At 48.0% G+C, this 27,395-nt stretch overlaps 1 long non-coding RNA gene across 1 annotated transcript; it reads left to right on the top strand.

The window, feature by feature from the left end:
* Window positions 1–21,850: 21,850 nt before the first annotated feature.
* On the top strand, window positions 21,851–27,004 carry LOC128929209 (uncharacterized). Its single transcript, XR_008475272.2, has 3 exons — window positions 21,851–23,443; window positions 24,033–24,260; window positions 25,465–27,004. It is a non-coding gene; the product is annotated as an uncharacterized LOC128929209 (long non-coding RNA).
* The last annotated feature ends 391 nt before the right edge of the window (window positions 27,005–27,395 follow it).

The raw sequence follows: 27,395 nt of genomic DNA, 5'->3' as shown, positions 1-27,395 counted from the left end.
CATGGAGCCCACCAAGGGAACTGGGGTCTGTAGAGATGGCTTTGCCAGCAGGCCTGGGCCAGTCTCTTTGGCTGTGGGGAGTCAGAAAAGTGACGGGCTGCACCCATGACTGGGAAACAAAGCCTTACATGGGCAGAGGGAGACGTCAATGCAGAATGCGCGACGTGGGCCTGGGAAGGGCCATCCTACTGCTCTGAGAGGCGAGTCCAGCTGTGAGTGATGAGGAGGGAAGAACTGTGCCAGGGCCAGCCGAGGCCATGCAGGCTGCGGACCACCCCTGCCCAGCTCAGCGACTCCCTGGTCTCCCTGCCTTCTCTTAGCCTCGTCCAAGCAGAGACTGGGCAGCTGCTCTGAGCTGTGTTTGGGATTGAGACCAACGTGAGAAAGGGCCCAGAGCTGGAAAGTAACTCAGCATGAACAGTGATAGGCTGGCTCAGTTAACTCTTCCTTAAGTACCAGAAAACCCAGCTCAAAGTGCTTTAAACAGTAAGAGTTTGAGTGAACGAAGAAATAAATGAAGGAGGCATCTACTGACTTATGTCACTGGAGCATCCAGGGATCGATTGATCCAGTGTCATCAGGGCTTGGTTCTCTTTTTCACCTCTTTTCTCCTGTAAGTTGGCTTCTCTCTCAGGCTCTGTTTGTTGGCAAAGTGGCTGCCAGCAGCTCCAGGCTTGAAAGCATCAAGCACAGCAGAAAGGAGAGAAGACCTCTAGGTAGCATTTTCTCAAACAGTTAAACACAGGGTTACCATTAGACTCAGCATCCCAAAACTAGCTATGTGTGCAGGAGAACTGAAAACGCAGATCCACACAAAAACGTGTGTACAGCGTTCACAGCAGTAGAATTCATCATAGCCAAAAGTAGAAACAACTCACACATCCATCAACCGGTGACTGAATAAGCAAAATGTGGTTGCTCCAAGAATGGACTATTATTATTTGTCAAGAAAAAGGAATGAAGTATCTCTCTATAGGGATCCCATGGTAAGGGTAGGGAAGGAAGAAGGAATTTTATTTATTTCATTTTAAAAATTATTCTTTTTTTGAGACAGGGTGTTGCTCTGTCACCCAGGCTGGAGTGCAGTGGTGTGATCTTGGCTCACTGCAGCCTCGACCTCCTGGGCTCAAGTGATCCTCCCACCTCAGCCTCCCAGGTGCCTGGGACTTCAGGTGTGCACCAACATGCCTGGTTAATTTTTTGTGGAATGGAGTTTCACTACATGGCCCAGGCTGGTTTTGAACTCCTGAGCTCAAATGATTGGCCCACTTTGGGTTCCCAAAATGCTGAGATTATAGGCATGAGCCACTGCACCCAGCTGGGAAGAAGGAATTTTTAAGGAAATAATCTTGTCCTGGGAGCCATGGGCATGTGTCCCATCTGGATGGCCCACTCTTCTCTCCCTGATAAGCAGAGATCTAGGGTCTGGGATGGGACAGAAGTTCTGAGGGCAGAGACTGGCCTGGGAGCGGAGGTCCACAGAATATAGATGGGGAGGAGACCGTGATCAGAGAGGCAGGATCCAAGGGTCAAACTGAAATCCAAAAAGAAGACAGCCCAGTGGCCACTGATTTGTTGAGCTGAGCAGAAGTATACCTGCTGCCCCAGTAGCAGGAGATGAGTCAGGGATGCCAGGCTTAGGTGGAAAGGTCAGGGTGAGAGGTCAGGGTCAGAGCTGAGTCATGGTGCCACTGGCTGAGTTGGGGTGAAGGGGATGCAGATAGGGTACCAGATGTCGGGTTACCCTGGAAGATCTTGCCTCATTCCTTAGGAGGCAAGGAACAAGGGGACAATGCCCTATGAGAAGTGCTGGTTGAGTAAATGGAGTCAAAGCCAAGGAGAAGCTCACTCTGGTCGGGGTGGTCAGGAGACGGTTCAGGAGGAAGAAGACTGAAGCAGGCTCTGGAAGGATCTGTAGACATTCAGCGTCAGAAAGGTGGTGGGAGGCCTTTCTGGCCAGGAAAACAGCTTGAAGAAGGTGGAGTGTCGGGAGGGCACTAGAAGGGGAGTGGGTGGAAGTCTTCCCACCAGATGGGGGGAGCATAGATGTCTTCACACCTAAAGAGGAGACTGCAGAGGTCTTCACACCAGACAGGGAGAGTGTGGAAGTCTTCACACTGGATAAGGAGAACATGGATGTTTTCATGCCCAGAGGGGAGAGTGTGGAGGCCTTCACAATAGACAGGACAGTGTGGAGGTTTTCACACGCAAGGTAGAGAGCGTGGAGGTTTTCACACCCAAGGTAGAGAGCATGGAGCTTTTCACACACAAGATAGAGAGCATGGAGGTTTTCACACCCAAAGGGGAGAGTGTGGAGGTCTTTACTCTAGACGGGGAGAGTGTGGAAGTCTTTTCACTGGGATGTAGTGCGTGGTGAGAAGCACTGTAGCCTAAAGAGGGAACTGTGGATCCTAAGATCTGAGAAATTGGACCCAAGCCTGAATGAGCTGATTTCTGAGTGAGCATCCAGGCTGGAGGGGCTGGCCTGAGATGCAGCTGGTGGGTGCCACATGGAAACCCAGCTCCCATCATCACTCACCCTATAGGTAGAGCCAGGGTCTTGAGGTGGGGTCTAGGGTCCTCTTGGAGGGAGACATGGTGATGGGAAGCCTGGGTGCATAGTGGGGTGAGTGTGGAAAGTCGGCTCTCTCTCTACCCCGGGGGCTGCCAGGGGTGCAGTCAGCTCCCACTGCAGGAGGGCCTGGCCTGAGCAGGGGCCAGCCAGCTGTAGGAGGCTCCAGTTCAGGGCTGGGCACTGTTGAGCACTGGCCTGGAAGGTTTGGAAGCTCAAGAGCCAGCCTGAGGGAAGCCCCACCCACTAGCCAGGGCAACTTGAGGGCAGGCAGAACTTTCGGGCAACACAGGTCCTTGGGAAGGACTGATGAGACCACCGTCTATTCATTCATTCATTCATTTAGTTTATTCTTTTAATCTTTTCATACCTTAAGTTTTGTATTCAGGCAGGAGGTATTTATGAGGTGCTGTGTCAGGGCCTGTAGCAAGCAGATGAGGTCCCAGCCTCTTCCTGTGGTACCCACAGCCTGGAGACGGAGACAGATAAGCCAACAGGCTCTTCCTTCTCAGAGTGACTGGAGCAGTGTGGGGCATTCAGGGAGAGAGGGGAGGGCATCCATCCCTGAGTGGGCGTGGTCAGAGAGGGCTGCCTGGAGGAAGTGACACCCAGGCCGAGACTTGAGAGACCAGTGAGAAGTAAGCAGGGTGAAGTGGATTGGCAGGGGGAGGTGAAGTGTGGAGTGCAGGGCACAGCCTACGCCCAGGTTCAGAGGTAGGAGAAGGTAGTCCAGGGCCTGGGGGAGCGTGCCCAGCACCGTGCTGTGCTCCAGGGCCCTGGCCTGGGTGCGGGTTGAATTTTTATCCCTCCTCTCCCCATGGTCTTGGCTACTGCTAGTCCTCCCTTGGTGTTGATGGCCTCAGGCCTGGGGGTGGCTCTGGGGTGTCAAGCCTGACTCTTGATGGGGCTAACTCTGGGACTGAAAGCCCCGTTGTGTCCTGGGGACTGCTGGGGCCAGAGCATCTGCAGCACCTGGACAGCTCCCGGCTCTGAGGAACCTGGGAAAAACACTACTAGAAGTATGAGTGTGGCTGGGACTTACATTTGAGAACCCAAAGATGACAAATATTCCTGTCTAATTCCAGGATGGTGGAGGGAGGAGGCCAGGGTGGGAGAATCTGAGCCGGGTGTACAAGTGGGTGTGGGCTGGGGAGTGGCCTCCTCTGCAGGTGGGCCGCACCTGCCAGCAGCCGTGGGGGCCAAGAAAGGCCAATGAGGTTTATTTCCCTGCGACTTGCCTTGCCCCACTCTCCCGAACACCCTGGTGCAGATGAAAGGGACGAAGCGTCACCTCCTCATTGGCTGAGGATCAAACAGTGCGGACACGGCTCAGCAAGCACAGCTGTGGGCAGGGTCCGTCCTTGATCACCACCCCGAATCATGGAAGCGCACTTGGCTGTGCCAGAAACTGACCACAAATCAATATATCAATGTGATCAGCTGCCTCCTGCCAGGAAGGTAAGAATGTTCCATGAAAGCAGGTCCTCTTCCAAGCAGGAAGGAGTGGTTTTTCCATTTTTGGCTTCTTTGGCGTCCCTGAGGTTTATGGTCTGCTGTATGCCTGGTGGAGGGGAAAAGATCTTTTGATCACCCATCTCAGTTAGGGAGCCGCTGGTAGGAAGGGCCAGGACTTAACGCTGCCTCTGCACATGCCCCGCTGAGCTTCATGCAGGGTCAGTTTTGGAAGTCCTGCTTTCCATTGGCCATTGCAGCCCCACACCACTTCCACCACGGAGGTGGACAGAGGGGCCCCAGGGAACCTCTAGGGTCCGGCATGTGGCTGGCTGTTGGTGATGGGCTTGGATTTCCTTTTTTTCTTTTTTGCCATGGAGTGTCTGAGAGCTTCTCCGTGGGCTTGGCTGCTGCACAAGCCTGAAGAGGGAGGCTTTGAAAGAAGGGGTGTGAAGCTTATGTCTGCAGGTTTGGCTCTGGAGGATGGTGCATGGGGAGGGGGACCCTGGGCCTGTGCATCTTGGACAGGGTCAACTGTGGAAGGTGGGCACTCACTTGGCGGGCAGGGATGGGCTGGGTGGAAGAGACAAGCCGATTTGGGTCCAGGCTCTGCAGGGTTTTTACTGAGAATTGTTGGATGCATTTCCTTTAAGAGGGTGGAGATGGAGCTGGCAGCATCTGGTGGATACCACAGGGCCGTGCAGGCAAGAGGTCAGACCAGGGAGGCCACAGGGTCCAGGAGGGGTCCCTGGTTCCCTGAGATTTATTAGAGCCTGAGCCTGGAAGGGCAGAGGGACATCTTGGTGACATGTGGGGAGCTGGGTGTAGTCTTGTGAGAATGCAGATTTGGGGTGCATTCCAGCCCTGCCGTGTCACTGGGCAAGTGGCCCAGGCCCCTTGAGATTCGACTTCCCTATTGTGGGATTATGTAAAATTCCTGAGAGCAGCTCCCTGCTCTTGAGGGCCTACTACACAGGAGTAGGGTCTGTGCCAGGCCCTTTTCATCTCATAGGATCATCCTGCATCTCAGAGGGGGGCAAGGTCTAATTTCATGGAGGAGTCTGATGAGGCCTTGGGAAGGTCATTGACTTGCCCACACCTGGAGACCTGGCATTTGTACCTGGTCTGTCTGGCTTCAATTCTAGGCTATTTTCCTACCCTGTGTGGCTTTAACACGTGGGACTGTGTGTAGCTTGCGCTGGACGCATAGTGGCTGCTTAGTGAACAATAGTGTGGTTCCTTCCTCGCCTTCCCTCCTCAGAGCCTCTTTTTCCTCCACCCTCTGGCCGTGCTCAGCTCCACACACATTTATTGGGGGCCTCATAAGCACAAGCAGGGAAGAGGCTCCCCACCCCGCAGGGTGTGGCCATGTGGCCAGTTCTTGTAAACAAAATATGAGTGGAAGGGTGACATCATTAACAACTGAGTGTGCCATCCCCATAGAGAGGGTTCCAAGGGCCGAGGGGAGGGTGGGGCTGCAGGATGGACGGAACTTGGGGAAGACTGCCCGACCAGGAGCACTGACCCTGGATGTGACCTGAGACCTCAGCTGTTACTGTGTTAAGCCACTGAGACACAGCTAGCATGGCCTGAACTAATCAGGGGGTCCTCAGAGATGGGGACAGAAGACCCCTTTCTCCCTCTGGGAGTTCACCAATATAGGAGGAGATGAGGCAAATGTAAGAAAGCTGTGACTAAAAGTGCACATCAGAAAAGGACACGAGGGAGCCAGAGGCGGCAGTGTTCTTGTGGGGGATCAGGGAAGAATTCAACGGGTATGGCCAGGGAGAGGCCATTTCAGAGGTGCTGCAGGACAGGAAGGGAGCCCCGCCTGAGAGCTAAGCCCAGGTGATATGTCTGAGCCCTGGGGAGTAGTGGGGCCAGTGGGTGCAAGACTGAAGAATCTGGGCTTGATTTTGTAGCCAGTGGGAGCCATAGAAGGTTAAGAAGAGATAGCATGACAGAGGACCTGTGCTTTAGGTGGATCCTTCCATTTGCTGCCTGGAGAAGGAGATTTTGACGTGGGAGTGCAGCAGGATGGAGAAGAGAGGAACTCTGAGAGAGCAGACTCTCAGAACCTGGAGACAGAAGAGGGGCAGTGAAGGAGGGCAGGCAGCCGTGTGAGAGGCCTCCCTCCTCTCCTCCAGGCTGTGTCCCTGGTGGGGGGTGGCACCCTTTGGAAAGATAGGGAGCTGAGGGAAGGAACAGCGGGATGCTGAGGGAAACTGCTGGAATCTCTTGACCCCAAGGCATGGCCCTTCCTGGTCTGAGGCCAGGGAACCAGCCCCGGGTTTTCTCTTCTCTTTGGTGTGGTCTGGAGCTGGTCACTGCCAGAGGCATGTGCCTCGGGGTGCACTGGGTACTCGAGGGTCCTCAGAATGCCTGCGCAGCCCAGCCCGTGCCTCCTGCCCCACAGGTGCCCAGGGCATACTTTCTGGAGCTGATGATGGTTTGGAGAGGGAGTCGCTCTGCAGAGCCTGAGCACACAGGACCACGAGGTAGAGAAAAGCAATGCCGGGAGCACAGATACACCAAGAACTCATTGTTTTTGTGTTGCCTTAAAAGAATCCCTAGACTTTGCTTTGCTGCATTTATGAGAAATCTGCCTTGCAAGCAGGTTTCAAAAATAATCCATATTACGGATGTGTTGTGCTCACCATCTGCAGGGACAGGGTGTGGACGTGTGTGCATGGCCTGTGGGTCTAAGCCTGGTACAGGACAGGACAGGCTTAGGTCATGTCAGGAGGGATGGGTAAGACTTGGAGAGCTCTGTGGTTGGCTGTGAGAGGCAGTGAGCCATGGGGCCACTGCGCCAGCCATGGTGGGGGGCTGGCGGGGATGCTGTGCATGCTCAAAGCCTGAAGTCAACCTGCTGATGTCAACCTGGAAGTGTCCTCTGAGTCCTTTCTGTCCTCTCCTCTTCTGGAGTCATGGCCCAGCTTAGGCCTCAGCAGCTCTTGCCTGGCGATGCCAATTCTGAGCTGGTCACCTGTGTCCAGTCTCTTCCTCTACCACACTGTCCCCAGGCAGATGGTCCCAAAAACCTATCTGTACCCCAGGCCACCACACTGATGCTTAAAAACTTCCCTCCATGCCTTAATGTCTTTAAGATGAATTTTAGTGTTCTGGAAAGGTGGCGCCCTGCATCTTCTAGGTCTCACCTTATTCACAGAACTTAGAACCTTTGCAGTATCCCGGGCCTGGGTGCCACTGCTTGTGTTCTGATGTGTTACTCTTTCTGGCATGAATATCTCCACTTCTCTCCCATCTCTGTTTGGGAGGGTGAACCAACAAGGCCCAGCAGCAACTAGAGTAGCAGCCCCCGAAGAGATGGGCATCCTTGCACTCATTTGGCATGATGGTGTGCCACCGGGGGGAGTGCTGGGCGCATGCAAGCATGTGCGTCGCGTGGTGGGTGCACCTTTGCATGCACAGGCTGGCTCCTGGGAAGCTCCCACAGCAGAAACAGCTGATGCCTGAGCCTTGCTTTGAGCCACAGCCCCTGAAAAGTGTGCCGTTCTGCCTTGGCTGTCCTGGCTGTGCCCTGCTGCGGACTTCTAGTCACACCAGCCATCACCCAGGCAGGAGACTCAAGAATTACTGCACGTCCGCAAGTGCAGCCCTGTGGACCTGCTGAGCTGGCAGGCATGGGAATGGGAGCAGGTATAATTTGCACAGGTCAACCCTCAGACAAGCAGGGAGCTGGTGATTTCTCAGTAAGCATAACAACAGGGTTCGGAGGGCAAGCATCTGCGTAGGCTTTGGCAGGGGAGTTTTTGCAGCTGGTTCTGTCTTTGCCAGTCACCGTCACTCAGCAGGCACAGAGGAGACCTCAGCTGGCCTCCCAGGGCCTGTTTACAGCCAATCCGTGGCTCTGCCCACCAGGCATGTGGCCAGGTCTCATTCTCACCCCAGCACTAAGAGGTAGATGCTTTTATTCCCTGTGGCAGATGGGGTAGGGACTTACAAGAGGCCTCACAGAGGCTGATGGCAAAGCTGGAATTAAACTTGGGAGTGTCTGACTCCCAAATTCTGTCCCCTTTTGCTTTACTTGCTGTCCCAGAGGAGTCAGAGAAGAATGGCCTTCACCTCCAGCCCCCCGCCTATCTCTTTTGCCCTCACCCCCAGGCACTCCTCTCAGACCTTCTCTTCTAGGCACAGAAAGCTTAAGTCCAAAGAGGTGCCCAGCTGCTAGTGCCCAGCTGCTAGTGCCCAGCAATGCATGCTCTGTGGTCATGACGTCCATCCTGTGGGCAGCCAGCGATTACTGGAGGCACACTCTGTGCCAGGTGGTGGTTGTCGACAAAAATGCCATGGATTCTTCCCCTGGCCCATGCCTCCCTGCCATGTGTTTTGGGAGCCCTCTCACTCTGACCCTGGCCTTGGCACTGGGCTTGCTTTGGTGGACGGAATGTTAGCAAACATGGTGAGTAGAGGCCTGGGAACGCCTGCACAGTGGGGCTGGCCCTTTGCCGCTGCTCCTGTAACTCTGCTCCCATGTGGAGACGCCCGGCCCAACCTCCTGGGTGATGAGAGACATGGCCCAGTTGCATCTGTTGCCCAGTTGCCAGCTTGCCAACTGCCTGCCTTGTAAGCAAGGCCATTCTGGATCAATCAGCCACCAGCAGACCCGCCAGTGGACCACAGATGCCAAGAGAGCCCAGTGGAGATCAGCTGAGTCCGCCCTAAGCACTGCCCAGCTGACCTGCAGAACAGTGAACTAAATAAACGCATGTTGTTTTAAGCCACTCAGTTCTGGGGTTGTTACACAGCTAAATCTAACTGATAAGATTGCCATGCAGCACCCCCACACTTAATTGCTTAAAGCAACCATTTGATCTTGCTCAGGAGTATGGGTTGGGATTTGGACAGGGCACATGAGAGTGATATGTCTCTGCTCCATCATGCCCGGGGCTTCACTGGGAAGACTCAAGGCTGATGACTTGGGGTATTGGCAGCTGAGGACTGGAGTCACATAGAGGTATCTTAATTCACGGCTGCTCAATGACATTGTCTGTCACCTGGCATCTCAGCAGGGGCTGTCAGTTGGAGCCCCTCCAGGTGGCCCCTCCATGTGGCTTGAGCTTCCTCACAGCATGGTGGCTTCCAGGTAGCTGGACTTTAGTGGAGGCCAAGGCTCCAAAGGCGAGGATACCAGCTAACAAGGTGGAGGGAGGTGCCTGTTACTCCCTAGACCTGGAAGTCAGGCTGTATCACTTCTGCTGTATTCTGTCTGTCTCAGGCCAGTGACAAGCCCTCTTCTCCCCGAAGATTCAAAGGAAGGGAATTAGACTCCACTTGATAGGAGAGTGATGAGGTTCCCAATGAGCATGTATGGGAAAAATGCACTGTGGTCGCCTTTGGAAAGTACAATCCACTACCCACTGTCTCACCTGGTCCCCACAATAACCCAGTGTAGGTACTATTATTACCCCCACTTTGCAGATGAGAAAACTGAGGCTCAGGTAGTTGGTCATGGGTGCAAGGCAGCATAGTTAGTGGATGTTGAAGCTGAGTCTGGCTCTAAAGCCTGTCTTTAACTGTGCCGCTCTACTGCCTTTAACAGAGTGCCTTTCTCTACTTGTTTGTTTCTAACTCCTCCCTTCCAGCTTCCTGCTCTGTCCCCACCTTAGCTAGCCACTGTCCAAGAAGCATCTGCACTTCTCAGTGTTTCTCCTGGCTCTGTCAGGGGGTCCCTGTCACTTCTGGGAGTGGCCGACGCTGCAGGCTGACTCATGCCCGATGAAGGCACCTATAAAACATGGCCACAGCCCAGAGAATGGGAGGTGGGCGGAGCCCTGACTTTGAGCCCAGGTGGGGTTTGGCGGCCATGCGAGAGGTGGAAGCAGCGGCTCAATGTGGGCTTCCAAGGCCATGCGGGGTCTCTATTGCTAAAATCAGGGTTAAGCTGCGTTCCCTAATCCTGAAGTGACTGAAGTGAACACGTGTGGACAGGCAGGGTGTGGTGACTAACACCTGTAATCCCAGCACTTTGGGAGGCAGAGGTGGGTGGATTATCTGAGGTCAGGAGTTTGAGACCAGCCTAGCCAACATGGTGAAATCCCATCACTACTAAAAATACAAAAATTAGCCAAGTATGGTGGCATGTACCTGTAATCCCAGCTACTCGGGAGTCTGAGGCAGGAGAATTGCTTGAACCTGGGAGGAAAAGGTTGCAGTGAGCAGAGATCGAGCCACTGCATTCCAGCCTGGGCAACAGAGAAAGACTCTGTCTCTAAAAAGAAAAAAGAAAAAAAAAAATATATATATATATATATAAACGTGTGACTGACCACTGCCCTCCCTCCTACAAATACAGATTAAGTTTGAAGGTACCTTGTTGGAAGACAACTTAAATCCCAAGAGGATGGAGATGGGGGTCAGATCTCTGGACTTCAGAACACATTTATTTTGGCAAGTGTGGGAATTGGAGCAGGTATAATCTGCAAGCAGCTATACCGCTCTTTTGTAGCATAACAACAGGGTTCGGAGAGCAAGCACATAAAAAAGGTCCTATACAGTAACATTACCCAAAACGAGCGACTGCTGTGTGCAGCATAGATGACTCTCACAGACATATGGATGAGCAGGAGAAGCCAGACACAAAATTATATTAGTTGGATGGTGCCATGTATGTGATATTCCAAAAACGCAAAACTCATCCACGCTGTCGGAAATCAAGCTAGTGGCAGGGATGGGTAGTTACTGGAAAGAGACATAAGGGGCATTTTGGGAGCCTGGAATGTTCTGTCTCTTGAAATGGATTACTACGTGGGTATTTGCTCCCGTTTCCACCTCTGACCCTACTCCCAGCCCACTCAAAATTCTCCCTTTGCCCACTGGCATTACCTTCCCGTGGAAGGACCCATGCTGGGAGCAGGGTTCTGTGAGAGGTTTTAATAATTTTTTGTTCACATATAAAATACACTTGTGATATGTGTTGATGGGAAAAATACCCATTAACAGGAGAATGGAGGATGGCTGCCATACAAAGTACAGGATGCTTTGTAAAATCTGAACTTTAGATACACAAAGAATACTTCCCAGGTGGAGTATGTCCCACAATTGTAAAAGCACATGTGTCCTAAGTGAATAGCTTGAGGAACGTTTACAAAGTGTGACCCGCACCCATTTCAAGAGACAGAACATTCCAGGCTCCCAAAATGCCCCTTGTGTCTCTTTCCAATAACTACCCATCCCCCCCATTAGCTTGACTTCTGACAGCGTGGATGAGTTTTGTGTTTTTGGAATATCACATACATGGCACTACCCAATTAATATAATTTTGTGTCTGTCTTCTCTTGCTCATCCTTATGTCTGTGAGAGCCATCTCTGTTGCACACAGCAGTTGCTTATTTTGGATAATATTATAGTATGGGACCTGATTATACTACAGAAATTATTGTTGCCTTTTTTTTTAAAGACAGAGTCTCGCTCTGTCGCCAGGCACCAGGCTGGAGTGCAATGGCGCGATCTTGGCTCACTGCAACCTCCGCCTCCCAGGTTCGAGCAATTCTTCTGCCTCAGCCTCCCAAGTAGCTGGGACTACGGGCGCGTGCCACCACACCCAGCTAATTTTTGTATTTTTCAGTAGAAACAGGGTTTCACCACGTTGGCCAGGATGGTCTCGATCTCTTGACCTTGTGATCCACGTGCTTTGGTCTCCCAAAGTGCTGGGATTACAGGCATGAGCCACTGTGCCCGGCTATTTTTGCCTTTCTGAAATTCAAACTTAATGGGCCATCCTGTATTTTATCTGGCAACTGTATTCCATTCTGCTGTTGATGGAAGTTTTGTAGTTTCAGTTTGGGGCTATTTTGAATAAAGCTGTTATGAATATTCTAGTACATGTCTTTTGGTGAGCATATGGACTCATTTCTTTTGGGCATTTACCTAGGAGTGGAGTTTCTGGGTCATCAGGAATGCATATGTTCAGCTCGGTGTATCCTGCCAGACACTGTTCTAAATGGAACAATTTATCCTCCACTAGCAGCCTGTGAAAGGTCCAGTTGCTCTACATCCTTGCTGATCTTGGCATTTTTCTGCCTTTTTCGTTTTAGCTGTTCTGCTGGGGTGTTCTGTGTTAACCTCATTCATTTTAGCTGTTCTGCTGGGGTGTTCTATGTTAACTTCATTCATTTTAGCTGTTCTGCTGGGGTGTTCTATGTTAACTTCATTCATTTTAGCTGTTCTGCTGGGGTGTTCTATGTTAACCTCATTCATTTTAGCTGTTCTGCTGGGGTGTTCTATGTTAACTTCATTCATTTTAGCTGTTCTGCTGGGGTGTTCTATGTTAACCTCATTCATTTTAGCTGTTCTGCTGGGGTGTTCTATGTTAACCTCATTCATTTTAGCTGTTCTGCTGGGGTGTTCTGTGTTAACTTCATTCATTTTAGCTGTTCTGCTGGGGTGTTCTGTGTTAACCTCATTCATTTTAGCTGTTCTGCTGGGGTGTTCTGTGTTAACTTCATTCATTTTAGCTGTTCTGCTGGGGTGTTCTATGTTAACCTCATTCATTTTAGCTGTTCTGCTGGGGTGTTCTATGTTAACTTCATTCATTTTAGCTGTTCTGCTGGGGTGTTCTGTGTTAACTTCATTCATTTTAGCTGTTCTGCTGGGGTGTTCTATGTTAACTTCATTCATTTTAGCTGTTCTGCTGGGGTGTTCTGTGTTAACTTCATTCATTTTAGCTGTTCTGCTGGGGTGTTCTGTGTTAACCTCATTCATTTTAGCTGTTCTGCTGGGGTGTTCTGTGTTAACTTCATTCATTTTAGCTGTTCTGCTGGGGTGTTCTATGTTAACCTCATTCATTTTAGCTGTTCTGCTGGGGTGTTCTATGTTAACTTCATTCATTTTAGCTGTTCTGCTGGGGTGTTCTATGTTAACTTCATTCATTTTAGCTGTTCTGCTGGGGTGTTCTGTGTTAACCTCATTCATTTTAGCTGTTCTGCTGGGGTGTTCTGTGTTAACTTCATTCATTTTAGCTGTTCTGCTGGGGTGTTCTGTGTTAACTTCATTCATTTTAGCTGTTCTGCTGGGGTGTTCTATGTTAACCTCATTCATTTTAGCTGTTCTGCTGGGGTGTTCTGTGTTAACTTCATTCATTTTAGCTGTTCTGCTGGGGTGTTCTGTGTTAACTTCATTCATTTTAGCTGTTCTGCTGGGGTGTTCTGTGTTAACCTCATTCATTTTAGCTGTTCTGCTGGGGTGTTCTGTGTTAACTTCATTCATTTTAGCTGTTCTGCTGGGGTGTTCTATGTTAACCTCATTCATTTTAGCTGTTCTGCTGGGGTGTTCTGTGTTAACTTCATTCATTTTAGCTGTTCTGCTGGGGTGTTCTATGTTAACCTCATTCATTTTAGCTGTTCTGCTGGGGTGTTCTGTGTTAACTTCATTCATTTTAGCTGTTCTGCTGGGGTGTTCTATGTTAACCTCATTCATTTTAGCTGTTCTGCTGGGGTGTTCTGTGTTAACTTCATTCATTTTAGCTGTTCTGCTGGGGTGTTCTGTGTTAACCTCATTCATTTTAGCTGTTCTGCTGGGGTGTTCTGTGTTAACTTCATTCATTTTAGCTGTTCTGCTGGGGTGTTCTATGTTAACCTCATTCATTTTAGCTGTTCTGCTGGGGTGTTCTGTGTTAACTTCATTCATTTTAGCTGTTCTGCTGGGGTGTTCTGTGTTAACCTCATTCATTTTAGCTGTTCTGCTGGGGTGTTCTGTGTTAACTTCATTCATTTTAGCTGTTCTGCTGGGGTGTTCTGTGTTAACCTCATTCATTTTAGCTGTTCTGCTGGGGTGTTCTATGTTAACTTCATTCATTTTAGCTGTTCTGCTGGGGTGTTCTATGTTAACCTCATTCATTTTAGCTGTTCTGCTGGGGTGTTCTGTGTTAACCTCATTGCTGTCACTGATGATTTGTGGAGCTAAGCACCTTGGCCCATGTTTAGTGGCCCTTTGGGACTCCTCTCTCATGAGGGGCCTGTTCCAGCATGGTGCTCATTGTTTGCTTGCTGTTATTACTCTTTTTGAGACTGAGTCTTGCTCTGTCACCCAGGCTCACCGCAACCTCTGCCTCCTGGGTTCAAACAATTCTTCTGCCTCAGCCTCCTGAGTAGCTGGGACTACAGGTGCCTGCCACCACACCTGGCTAATTTTTGTATTTTTAGTAGAGATGGGGTTTCTCCATATTGGCCAGGCTGGTCTTGAACTCCTGTCCTTGTGATCCTCCCACCTCGACCTCCCAAAGTGCTGGGGTTACAGGAGTGAGCCACTGCGTCCAGCCTGTTGTTATTATTTTCTTGTGACCAGATCTTTCTACATTGCCCAAGCTGCACTCAAACTCCTGGGCTCAAGTGATCCTCCTTTTCAGCCTGCCTAGTAGCTGGCATTACAGGAGCATGCCACCGTGCCCAGCTGGCCCATAGTTTTCTAGGAATGCTTGCCTTTTAAGAAGTTGCTTTGTAGGCATTTCTTATATGGTCTGGTTACAAGTTTTTTTGTCAGATATATGTCAAATATCTTCTCCAGGGGAGAGTTTTGGAGAAGAGTTGAGGGTGAACTTCTGACTAGTTGTGGGTCTTGCAGGTAACTTAGAGGAGGAATTGGGTGGAAAAAGGCGTTTAGTAAGAAGTGCTGTGAGTGACAAATTGCATGTCCTCTAACAGCCTTTGAGAGGCACAAGGGAAGGCCAGCGTGTTTCCTTTGGCTGCCTTCTTTATTCTGAGAATGAATCACTTGGGGCCCTGTGGTGTATTTAGATCTGACATGAGGGCACGGATGGGTTTCCCTCTATTGAGGTTATCATGCATCTTAAGCTGTGAGCACTCCCTAAAAATGTATATGTCTCCACACAGGTACTATTGCATATTTCTGTACTCTGAGGGCAGAGGTCACCCTTAAGGGAATGGGGATCCCTATTTTTCATATAGGTATAAACATCTAAGAACAGACACTTGATAAGAGGAAAGTGTTCAGTATTTGAACACCAGTGGACTAAAAGTTACACTCAATTCATAAATCAAGACTGCACAGCAGATGATATTTATGGCAATTCTTGCTGCAGGAAATATTAAAATTTGTAAGAATTTTAAATGCTGTAACATAAAATGCTATAATCGCTGGTCATAATTGATGACTTCCTCTTGGAAGTATTGAATACATTAATTTCATTGCTCTACAGATGACATTAATATGCTTTTATAATTAATTTAGTTCTGAGAGCTGCCATGAATGCCAGGATTTCACTGGAGGGAGAAAATGGCTCAAGGAAGAAGGTGACATGTGAAGAATAATTTTGAAATCAAATAAAAAAAACACTAATAGGAAGTAGCATGCTTGGCGTGACCTTGTTATAAAAGAAACTCACCAGGAAATTGCTCAGAGGCAGATATTGAGGTCATGAATGTGTGCATGTTTCTGATATTGCCGCATTTTCACTGGGATTCTGTATTAGTTCTCATGCTGCTAATAAAGACAGAAAGACTGGCTAATTTATAAAGGAAAGAGGTTTAATTGACTCACAGTTCATCATGGCTGGGGAGGCCTCAGGAAACTTACAATCATGGCAGAAGGGAAAGCAAATGCATCCTTCTTAACATGACAGCAGGAGAGAGAATGAGAGCTAAGTGAAGGGGGAAGCCCCTTATAAAACCATCAGATCTCGTGAGAACTCACTATTCTGAGAACAGGGCAGGGGAAACTGCCCCCATGATTCAATTTTCTACACCTGGTCCCTCCCACAATATGTGGGGATTATGGGAACTATAATTCAAGATGAGATTTGGGTGGGGACACAGCAAACCATATCAGAGCTTCATGCCCTAGACTGTGGGGTAAGAATGAGTATTGTGGAAAGCCTCCCTCTCTGGTAGGGATCGTGGAGCTAACTCGGAACTCAGACCTTCTGTCTCTTCCAAAGCTGCTTTCAATAGCAGGATTCTGAGGGGCCCAGGAAGGGGAGATAAATTATCAGAATTCCAGCTTCTTAGAAAGCAGTGGGTTTTTTTTTCCCCAGTGGGTTCTTTACAATGAAAACAACCAAATATAATGTAGAGCCCATTTTACCTTGCTAGGCACTGTGCTTAATTCTTTGTATTTATTGTATTAATAATAATGATTTTTTTCATCTTTAAAAAGTAACCTTTAACTTATTAAGAATGCATGCTTAGACCGGGTGTGGTGGCTCACGCCTGTAATCCCAGCACTTTGGGAGGCCGAGGTGTGTGGATCATGAGGTCAAGAGATCGAGACCATCCTGATCAACATGGTGAAACCCCGTTTCTACTAAAAATACAAAAATTAGATGGGCATGTTGGCAGGCGCCTGTAATCCCAGCTACTCAGGAGGCTGAGGCAGGAGAATTGCCTGAACCCAGGAGGCGGAGGTGGCGGTGAGCCGAGATCATGCCATTGCACTCCAGCCTGGATAACAAGAGAGAAACTCCGTCTCAAAAAAAAAAAAAAAAAAAAAAGAACGCATTCTTATTGGATATTCTTTAGAAAATACAGTTCAACAAATTCAGCCATAATTTCACCCCAGAGAGCTTCATTCCCATTGCTCTGGTTTAGGGGGCTTTGGAAGCTGGAGCCCTGTACACTGGGTAGATATTAGACCAGGCGTTATTTTTTCAAAAGTTTCCTTTTCCAAAATGTGGGAAAATCTAGTAGTTTGCTTGGAGAGAATCCTTTCAATTTTCTTCTCTCTCAAGTGCTTAAGACTTAGGTACTGCCCGATTTGAAAAACTGTATTTCATTAAAAAGCCCTCAAAGCACTCTCAGTTCAGACGCAATTGTGGGAAAGGAAAATGATATTTTTCTATTTCTGAGAAGCATGAGTTGAGGGCTCAGCACACAGTGAATGCCCAGGAGCCCATGTTAAACAACTGAAATGATTAATTGGAAAGAAGGATCCCCAAACACAATTTCCCCTGACTTAATGTTTCGCTAATGAAGTCAGCCCTCACTGAGCACAGGCTACGTGCTGGGCACAGGGAGGGTGCTGGAGGCTGCTGCGTGGTGTCTGCCTGTGTGTGTTTGTGTGTGGTGTGTGTGTGAGTACATGTGCAAGTGTGACATGTATGTGCTTACGTGTGTGAATGTGTGTTCATGTGGTTGTGTGTAAATGTGTGTGCAAGTGTATGAGGTTGTGATTGTGTTTTCACACGTGTGTGTGTATGACTGTTGCTGGGTATGTGTGCTTGTGTGCAGGGGGAGAGGAGCAGATGCAAAGGGGAATAGATGCTGCTCTGGGAGCCCGGGGGCTTGCCAGGGAGAGTGCACAAGACCTGCGCACAGCACTCTCTTCCTTTGATCTGCAAAGACCTCCTGCGCCTCCCTTCCTGCCTTTTTTCCTCTATTACACTAATCTCTGAAACCGGAATTGCTTGGGGTTCCTCATACAACCTCTCAATTCCCCACCCTTCCAACGGAGGATAAACTGACTTTCCAAAGCCAGTATCCCCAATCTCAAGACCTGGTCCCTCAAGTGGACTTGGGACAAAATGGATACAGAGCATGGTAGGCAGCCTTCAAGATGGCCTCCTCCTGAAATTCAGACTCTTGTGGGATCCCCTCCCTTGAGGATGAGCTGGACCTGTTGATTCTCTTCTCTTCTCTTCATATTCATAGAAGATGGCAGAAAAGATGGGATGTGGCTTCCGAGACTAAATTACAAAAGGATTTCCATCTTAATGATCTCTCTCTGTCTCAAATCGTAAGCTGTCCCGTTGTGAAGACGCTCAGGTGGAAAGGCACCTGTTACCACATGCGAGGCACTAACTCTCAGTGCCTCAGAATGTGACTATACTTGGTGATAGGATTTTTAAATGAGATAATTCATTTAAAATGAGGTCATTAGGGTTGGCCCTAATCTTTTATGACCGGTGCCTTATAAGAGATTAGGAACAGATAGAAGCAGAGGAAAGACCCTGTGAAGACACAGGGAGAAGATGGCTGCCTGCAGGCCAAGGAGAGAGGCCTCAGAAGAAACCAGCCCAGCAAAACACCTTGAACTTGGACTTCTAGCCTCCATAATCGTGAGAAAATAAACATCTGTTGTGTATGTCATCCAGTGTGTGGTATTTGTTATGGCAGCCCTAGCAAATGAAAACAGGTCCTATACCATGTCAGTGAGCTTGGAAGCAGAGCTTCTGAGGTCCAACAGCCATATGAGTGAGCTTGGATTCGGATTTCTCAGACCCATCACGCCTTGAGGTAATCACCGACCTGGCTAAGGATGCTCCTGTTGCCCTAAGAGACCCTGAGTGGGAGGGGCCAGTGAAGCCACTTCCAGACTCTTGATCCACACTCTGTCTAGGTTCTCCTGTGAGAGAGTGAACGCTGGTTGTTTGTAAGTTTCAGGGTAATTTGTTACACAACAAAGGACTGGCAGGATATATATTTCATTGATGAAACCAAGGTGCAATTTTGAGGGCAAAAAGATTCTGAAATAACAAGAAGTGTATATATTTTGGAAATATTTATTTCTTGACTGGCAAGTTTTTAAAAATAGTTCTAAAACTATTTTCAACAAGAAAATTATTTCTAAAACAAAAACTAACAGCTGGGTGTGGTGGCTCACGCCTATAATCTCAGCACTTTGGAAGGCCAGGGCCAGAGGATCACTTGAGCTTAGGAGTTCAAGACCAGTCTGTGCAACGTGGCAAGACTTCATCTCTACAAAAAATAAAAAATAAAATATTAGCTGCGCAGAGCAGTGCTCACCTGTAGTCCCAGTCACTAGGCAGACCAAGGCAGGAGGAACACTTGAGGCTAGGAATTTGAGAAACATATTATGGTTAATTAATTTGAAATATTGACATCTGTACTCTACCCTTCATTACAGATCGTAATATTTTGAATTGAGAAAATATTCTCTCTACAGATGTTGAGGCCCTAGTCAGCTCAAGGGAAATGAAGGCTATTTTCAATGCTAACTTTTTGACATTAAAATGTGAAACTCTTTCAGCCTAAATATGTTACCAGATACTGTTTTTTGCCTCCTTTCAGAGTACCTTTCTTCAGCAAATCTTTTTACAAGCCAGAATTCATCAGATAAGTAGTATTTATTTGTGATTCTTTCGAATGCTTCGTTACACATTGAGAAGCTGAGAAATTTTAGGCTTGCTCAGTTTCACGCTCTCATGGAACAGTGTATTTCTTTCTAATTAAAATAGAAGCTCCATCAAAAGAGTCTTGTCACAAGTCAAGATATTCCGAAATGTCATTATAGACTTTCCACAATAGTGTGTGATTGTTTAATGTGCCGAGTTTCTCCTTTTTTCTTTCTTTTTTTTTAGGGATGAATGCCAATGTCTTTTCATTCATAAGCTTTGTTTTCAATTAATGCAATTCTTTCAAGCTTCAAAAACGGAAAGTCCGTGTGTTGAATAATCTGATCAGGCATCTCCAAGTTTTTGAACAACATGCCTCCGAAATGTAGAGGACTCGTTTACAAAGAAGTTTAGTGTTGTCGCAGGATACTCAGATTGACTTCAAAAGCTCAAACTTTTCTAAAATCTGATATGGGCAGCATAGAGAGAAGGCACACAAGCTCTGCTATAGCCTGTTATTTTCATCTTTAATCAGCTTTGTCACAAAATCTTTGTTATATAGCATATGCATGATTTGTCAATGTTGGCAACCACAGCTTTCACTTACATTGTTAGAATATCACAGCCTGTTTGGAACCAATTATAAATTATATGTGTGCCATTACCAATTCCAAGTAAATGTTTGCTTCATAGGGTTTTTATTTAGTAAGAATACTGTTTCTACCATGACATTGTGGTTTACTAAAAGCTATATTTTTATTATCATTGCAAAAACAAGTACTGTTTAGCCTCAGTGTCAACTTTAAATGCAATTTGCAATAATATAGTATAGAACTTTATTTTTCTTTCTGGAATTTCTAATTGCTTGCTTTTCTTTCCTTTTAAAGAGATGGGGTCTTGTTCTGTGTCTCAGGCTGGAGTGCAATGGCACTGTTATAGCTCACTGCAACCTCTGTCTCCTGGCTTCAAGTGATCCTCCTGCCTCAGCCTCCTCAGTAGCGGGAGGTGCTTATCACCATGCCTGGCTTATTTAAAACACTTTTTAGAGATGGGGTCTTGCTGTGCTTTTTCTTTTTGACAAGGGAATTACAGTATATTTCTCCCTTATATCTTTGAACGATTCAGTCTCTCAACCCTAAGTTTTGTTAAGGAAAATAAGAAAATGATTTTTTCTTAAAGGTTCTCCACCCTACCGCCACCCCTGGCCCCAACCCCCAGGGTTCTCTTACCTCTTGTTAAGATCTGGACAGATATATATATTTTTTCTAGTTCTGTTATCGAGCTATGAACCTAGAAGTTTGTCTTTGGATGCCTGGGATAAGTCTACGCTGTTTTTAGAATTCCCGTATCTTTTTCCTGGCTTAGATACCTTCTTCATTTTGCTGAAGAATATCCTGAGAATATTTTTCAAAAAGAATATTTGGGATGTAGATTTTTAAGTATTTTTTGTGCCTGAAAATGTTATTTTGCCCTTATACTTATTTAATAGTTTTTATTCAAAAATAGAATTGTAAGTTTAGAGTTTTATTTCTTTAATGAGCACTTGGGAAGACTATTCTAGTCTTCTGGTTTTCAGCGTTGCTGATGAGAAGTCACATGCCAACATGATTGTAATTCCTTTGCCAATAATCTGTTTTTCCCATCTGGAAACTTTAAAAATCTTCTCCTTGTCCTTGGAGTTCCAGTTTTCATGATAGTTTATCTGGAGGCAGGTCTTTCTTTATTTTTTCTGTTTGGCATCTAGAAGGTCCTATCAACCAGAAGATTGTAGATTCCTGCAGCACTTGGGAGATGTTATACCCTCATTTGTATAATTTATACATTTTCTCTGTTTTATTTTTCCTGTAATTCCTAGTAAATGACTATAGAACTTCTTAGATTGAACTTATATATCTCAGGTGTTTTCTTGTGTATTTTCCTGTTTTTTTGATGGATATTCTGAGAGATTTCTTCAACTGTACATCTTTCTCCACGAAACTTTTCTTTTAGCAATTGTACTTCCAAGAATTCTTTCTTGCTTTCTAAGTGCTCCCTTTTAAGCAGAGCCTGTTTTCTTTTTAGGGACACAATAGCTTCTTGGTTTTCTGTAAGGGGACTGACCTTTTAAAAGTTCCTTCTGTTCTTTGCGTTTTGTTCTTAGCTTCCACGTGGCTGGTGTTCTTCAGCACCTGGCTTGGTTGTCATATGTGTGAAGAGAGAATCGGGGTGATGGACATTTCGAATTGGTGGGGTTTCTTCGCCTTTAGGGCAGATGCAGTTTGGTACCCGGTGGCCTTAAAACCTGGGCATTTGTGGATTCCTTCCACACCTGGGAATGCTATTCCATCGTTATATACTTCATACATTTTCTCCATTCCACTGCCCTTCTAGAATTCCTACTAAATTCTATTGTTTCACCCAGAGCCTTCTGCTCAGAGTGGGAGTCCTGAGAGCACTTGTATGTGGGCAGGGCCTGTTGTCTCGTTGGTTTTACACTGGTGTGAACAGAAAAGGAACAGGCAGGCCAGTGGGGCCCCACCTGCCAGGAGCGCGCGCGCACACACACACACACACACACACACACACACACACACACACGCCCCACCCTCTGCTGCAGGGAGGCCCATCATCATCAGATGGGGGTCTGGGGCTCGGAGCTGAGGGCAGAAAGACTGTGCTGGAATTAGGACCCTGGTGATTCTGAAGCCCAGGTGTGGCATTGTGAGGAAAAAGGGCCGTGGGAGCTTAAGGAAGGTGGGGTGTGGGAATGGAGAAGACTTGAGGGCTGAAGGGAGAGGAAGGGGTGAAGTTGGTGAGGGGTCATCATAGATATAGAGCGTGTGTGTGCGTATGTGTGTGTGCTCGTGTGTGTCTGGAGGGGTAGGGGAGACCTGGGCAGGGTAGAGGGAAAAACACCTCTTCAATTCTGGGCCAGGCTCCAAGGAGCCCTGGAGGCAGATAGGCTGGAATTCCTCACCCAGCTCCATCCCTTTCTCCCCTGACAGTGGCCCAGGAGATGCCGCTGAGTTTAGGGCAAGCGGTGCCACCCACACTATGCTCCAGCGATGGTCATGATGCCCTGTCACACATGTGAGCTCATTTCTTCCTAGCTCTTGTGCCCTGAGTCGGACTGTGGAAGCGTGGACCTAGACGTTACCCAGACCAGAGGGTGGTCCTTGGCCCTGCTGGTGACCTCGGGCAAACCGCTTAACCTCTGGAAGCCTCAATTTTGTCACGTATGCTGGGACGATAATAGTTTTTGTCAGTGAACTTTGCTAAGCCTCAGGTGCAGCAATGTTAAGTGGGACTGTGATGTTCACGTGCCACAGCGGAGGAGAGCGTGAGAAGCAGTCATGAACAGAAAGCCTTTGCGGGGCCCTGGGGTGCTCTCGGTTCTATTTGAGAGTTGAGGAAGCTCACCCGGGCGGGGCTCAGGGGCTTCCTCAGCATCACAGGTGGACCCAGGTTCCATGGCTATGGGTGGACAGCGGGCTGTCTGGCTCTTGGGGGCGTCCCCTTCTGTTTTTCCTGTTGAGCTGGACAGAGCCTCAGAACAACCTAGACTTCCCACGTTGCCAAATCGCTTTCCAAATGGGAAATGTGTGACGATTTCTGACACCTTCTCCAGACATGGGAAAGGCTTTACGAAGGGATCTCACACCTCTGCTGAGCCCTGGCAGGAGGGAGCTGGCCTTGACCTGCCCAGCGCAACAAAGCTTGAGTGCAAACAGCGATTGTCCGTTTTGCAGGCCACAGCTGCTGGGAGAAACGTGATGCTGAGCTTGCTGGGTTCCTGCGCACGGTTCAGAATTTGCAAGTAAAATGGATTTTGTGTCATTCACACTCATCTGGAATTTGAATCAGCTCAGTGCTGCCCAGCTCCCCACTGGTGCTGGCTGCGGCTGGAGCTCGCCGTTCTCGGTGTGGTGAGCTTGCACCGCAGGCTTGGGGGAGCACGGCAGCTGCATATTGGTCCGGTTACCGTTACGGTTATGGTTACTGTTTGCAAAGCGTTTCCCCCGCCTGGCTTGTGTATAGGCCTCCCACAACCCTGTGAGATGGATGAGCCAGAAACTCTGCCCATTTTCCAGGAGAGGCAGGGCTAGCCTCACAGGCCTGAGGCCTGTGCAGTCACAAACGACCCTGTGATCAGGACCTGAGCTTCTTGGTTTAATGCTCTTCTGCCATCATCTTGAAATTTCAATGATTTTATCTTTGAACCAGTGTTTTGTAGGTGAAGGCTGGTGGGACCGTGGAGCGGGCACATGAGCCGAAGATTCATGCAATAGACACGCCTGCTGTTCCTTGCTGCCTCATTAGCATGTGTTCTTCTTGATGCCCCATGAGCAGAGAGTTCCAGGGAACCCATGACACATGGAGTGTGACTCGAAGTGAGTACAAGGGATGTGTGCTGCATGCACAGCTGACTGAGCGAGGGCACAGACAAGCCTGACGGGCCACGCTTTCCATTCAAACCAGAACTCGCTTAGAATGCAGAGGAGAGGCAGCGGTGTTTGAAGAAGCACAAATGACCAAGGAAACCTGTCATGCCTTTTCTTACTCATGTCACTTCCCTGTGTTAGCCAGGTACTTACACTGAAAGTGATGACACAGAGGAAGAGGGGAAGGCGGGGCAGCCGTCGTTCCTCTTTCCCTCAGTTCTTCCTTCCCCAGCAGTAAGGCAAAGGCAAAGCGTGTTGGTAGAACGCGATTCTATCCAGAAATCCTAAAATTGCTGCTGGTCATCTGGAAGAATCAACTTGAAACAAAAACAGAAAACAGTTGAGTTTTTTTCTGCAGCATCTCTACTGTTCCAGTAAGAACAAAAATATACTTGTGTGTACAAAATATCAAATACAAATCATAACTTTGATGATTCTACATATGAGTTAAATGTTCTTATATTTGTAACTAAAACTGGTATTGCACAATATAATGAATGGTGAAATTCATGTAATTAAAAATTATAATTCTTCTTAGAATGGCATCAAATAGCAAATAAAAAACATCATAACAAGATGAGAGAGACTGGAAGAAAGAAGAAAGCTCAGCGTTTTAGTTACTTTGATGACACCTTTTTCCTGCTTTTTGAAGAAGAGTTCCCACATTTTCATTTTGAACAAAGAGCCCCACAATTACGAGAACAATCTGACAGAGGGCATGGCGACTGCGGATAGGAGGCCACCCAGATCCCAGAGTTATTCAGAGGTGAGTTGGGATAGAGTACTGGACTCTGGACTTTGATGGAATCTAGGAGCAGGATCAATGATGGTGGTGATGATGGTGCTGGCAGTGATGATGATGGCGGTGTTGAAGAAGATGATGATGGTAGTGGTGATGATGGTGGCAGTGTTGAAGAAGAAGATGATGATGGTAGTGGTAATGATGGTGGCGGTGTTGAAGAAGATGATGATGGTAGTGGTAATGATGATGGTGGCGGTGTTGAAGAAGATGATGATGATGGTAGTGGTAATGATGATGGTGGCGGTGTTGAAGAAGAAGATGATGATGGTAGTGGTAATGATGATGGTGGCGGTGTTGAAGAAGATGATGATGATGGTAGTGGTAATGATGATGGTGGCGGTGTTGAAGAAGAAGATGATGATGGTAGTGGTAATGATGATGGTGGCGGTGTTGAAGAAGATGATGATGATGGTAGTGGTAATGATGATGGTGGCGGTGTTGAAGAAGATGATGATGATGGTAGTGGTAATGATGATGGTGGCGGTGTTGAAGAAGAAGATGATGATGGTAGTGGTAATGATGATGGTGGCGGTGTTGAAGAAGATGATGATGATGGTAGTGGTAATGATGATGGTGGCGGTGTTGAAGAAGATGATGATGATGGTAGTGGTAATGATGATGGTGGTGGTGTTGAAGAAGAAGATGATGATGGTGGTGGTGGTGGCGGCAGTGGTGATGATGATGGTGCTGGTAATGTTGATGGTAATGATGATGAAGATGGTGGTGGTGATGATGGTGCTGGCAATGATGGTGATGGTGGTGTTGAAGAAGATGATGATGATGGTAGTGGTAATGATGATGGTGGCGGTGTTGACGAAGATGATGATGATGGTAGTGGTAATGATGATGGTGGCAATGATGGCGGCAGTGATGATGATGATGGTGCTGGTGATGATGGTGCTGGTGATGTGTTGATGATGATGATGAAGATGGTGGTGGTGCTGATGGTGCTGGCAATGATGATGATGATGGTGTTATTGAAGATGATGATGATGATGTGGTAATGATGGTGGCGGTGATGATGATGGTGATAATGGTGGTGGTGATAATGGTGATGATGATGGTTTTAAAGTAACATTACTGAGCGAATGATATATGACACATGCAGTAGCTCATTCAGATTCATGGCAATCTTGGAAGGTAGATATAATTACCTTCTACTCTCCAGAGGAAGAAACCAATGCTTTGAAAGGTTGAGCAACCTGCCCACGTTACTAGACTGGCAAGCAGCACAGCCAATCACCATGGACCCACAGACTCAGCCACCAACTTCTCTGCTGTCCTGCCTGCTAGAAGTAACACACCTGATTCTTTTGTACCTGTGTCCCTGGACGTCAGGATCCTCCTGGTAAGAAACAGAGTCGTTCATTTCATTTGTTTTTCTTTTAAAGTCATGGATCATGGGAGTCCTCTTCCCGGCACCCTTTAACTGGTAACACTTCCTGTCTTGCCCTTCCAACATTCTCCACATAGCAAGGAGACAGTTATCTAGTAAAAACCTAATACGTGATTATCTTGCTTCCTACTTAAAAGAAAATGCAAACTCCCTGAACACAACCTTACTTAACTCCCCGTGTGATCTGCCTCAAGGCTTCTCTCCACGCTCCTCTCATTGTGCTGTAGCCACATTGGCCTATCTTTGTTCCTCCAATCTGCTAAGCTCTTTCCCACCCCAGGACCAGCTGATGTTCCTCCTTTTGCCTGGGATACTGTTCGTTCCTGTTGCTCTTTGCCTGGCCAACTGCAGCTCACTGTTCACTTTACATCATAACTGTAAATTCAAGATTTTACATCTGCTTTGGTCATCTGGCACAAAACGGATGCTTGGTCAATAACACATTACTTCATTTTCTGTTATTTAGCCAGTACTCGCCAAAAAATAGGAAAAAAAAGAATAATGAGAATAATACATGATGAGTAATAAGACGTCCCAACTGTACAGAAGTTTTTCGAAGTGGTGATGAGGAAAGTCTCCTTTGCTTCGCTGGCCCCTCCCTGGTCCCTCCCTGGCCCCTCCCTGTTGAGTGTACATTCTTCCAGACCATTTTCCATGGACTTCGGTGCCAGGATAATTATTAAGATGCCATTTTCTTTGCATCTGGTATTTTCTTTCCTCCCGACCTGCAAGGTGGCCAAACCTTCCTGAGTGGAGCAGGGGTTTCCTAAGAGCTTTTGGAGTTCAAGGCCCAGAATAGAAGATGTGGGCCACAGAGAACACAGAGCTCACCCAGGCATTTGCTTCCAAAGTCAGGCAGCCAGGAGCTGTCGGCCCAGTTATCTCACAGTGGTGGGCCTCTCAGGGGAGATGTGAACCAACGTGAAGGAGGTGTGTGGGCTGGGCTGGCAAGGGTCAGGGTTTTGTGGTGCTAGAAGGGGCAGGAACCTGGACCCCCCTCACACACATCCCCTGGAGTGGCCATGGTGAGGGAAGTGTTTTGGAAGGACATGGATGTCAGGGGCACTCAGAGAGAGGGACTGCAGGTGCCCAGGCTCCTGGTTCACCAGGATATCTGTTCCCGAGTTTGGCATGAAGACAGCAAAGCTGTCCACCCTTATAGGATCACCCGGGTTGGATCATCTGGGTTGGATCCAGGTGCTAAAGCTCCAAAGCTGTTGGCAAGCCCTTAGAGAATACTGAGGGGCCTGAAGATGCAAGACCCTTCCCTGAATTTCCTGGAGGTCTTGGACACTGGAGGGAACACCCAGCACGAAGGCATTGGATTACTTAACCATCTTATTGAGTGGGGGCTCCTAGACAGGTTTATGTTGATTTAGGGCAAGCTAAGAAACGTGATATCTTAACACCTAAGTAACAGAAAACCACTGGATGGCCCTGAGGTCCCTGCCAGCTACGGCTTTTTGGGGCAGGGGAGGCAAAGGTGCCTCCTTCTCAGGGCCCCATATTTGTGGCCTGGGCTCCCTGCTGATGGCCCTACCCCAGTGGGAGGTGGGATTCCATGAGGGGAGGCAGAGACCAGGCAGCAGCCTATAGAGGAGGGACGTGGTGCTTCCCCTGCCCTGGTAGAGACTGCCTTGGGTAGCAGGTCGGCTGTCCACAGCTCTCTGAGGCACTCACCTGGTGTGGCTACTGGGGTTCAA

The sequence above is a fragment of the Callithrix jacchus genome, chromosome 12 (genome assembly GCF_049354715.1).
Source record: "Callithrix jacchus isolate 240 chromosome 12, calJac240_pri, whole genome shotgun sequence".
NCBI lineage: Eukaryota > Metazoa > Chordata > Mammalia > Primates > Cebidae > Callithrix > Callithrix jacchus.
The sequence above is the reverse complement of the archived record's forward strand: the minus strand, read 5'-3'. Positions and strand labels throughout refer to the sequence as shown.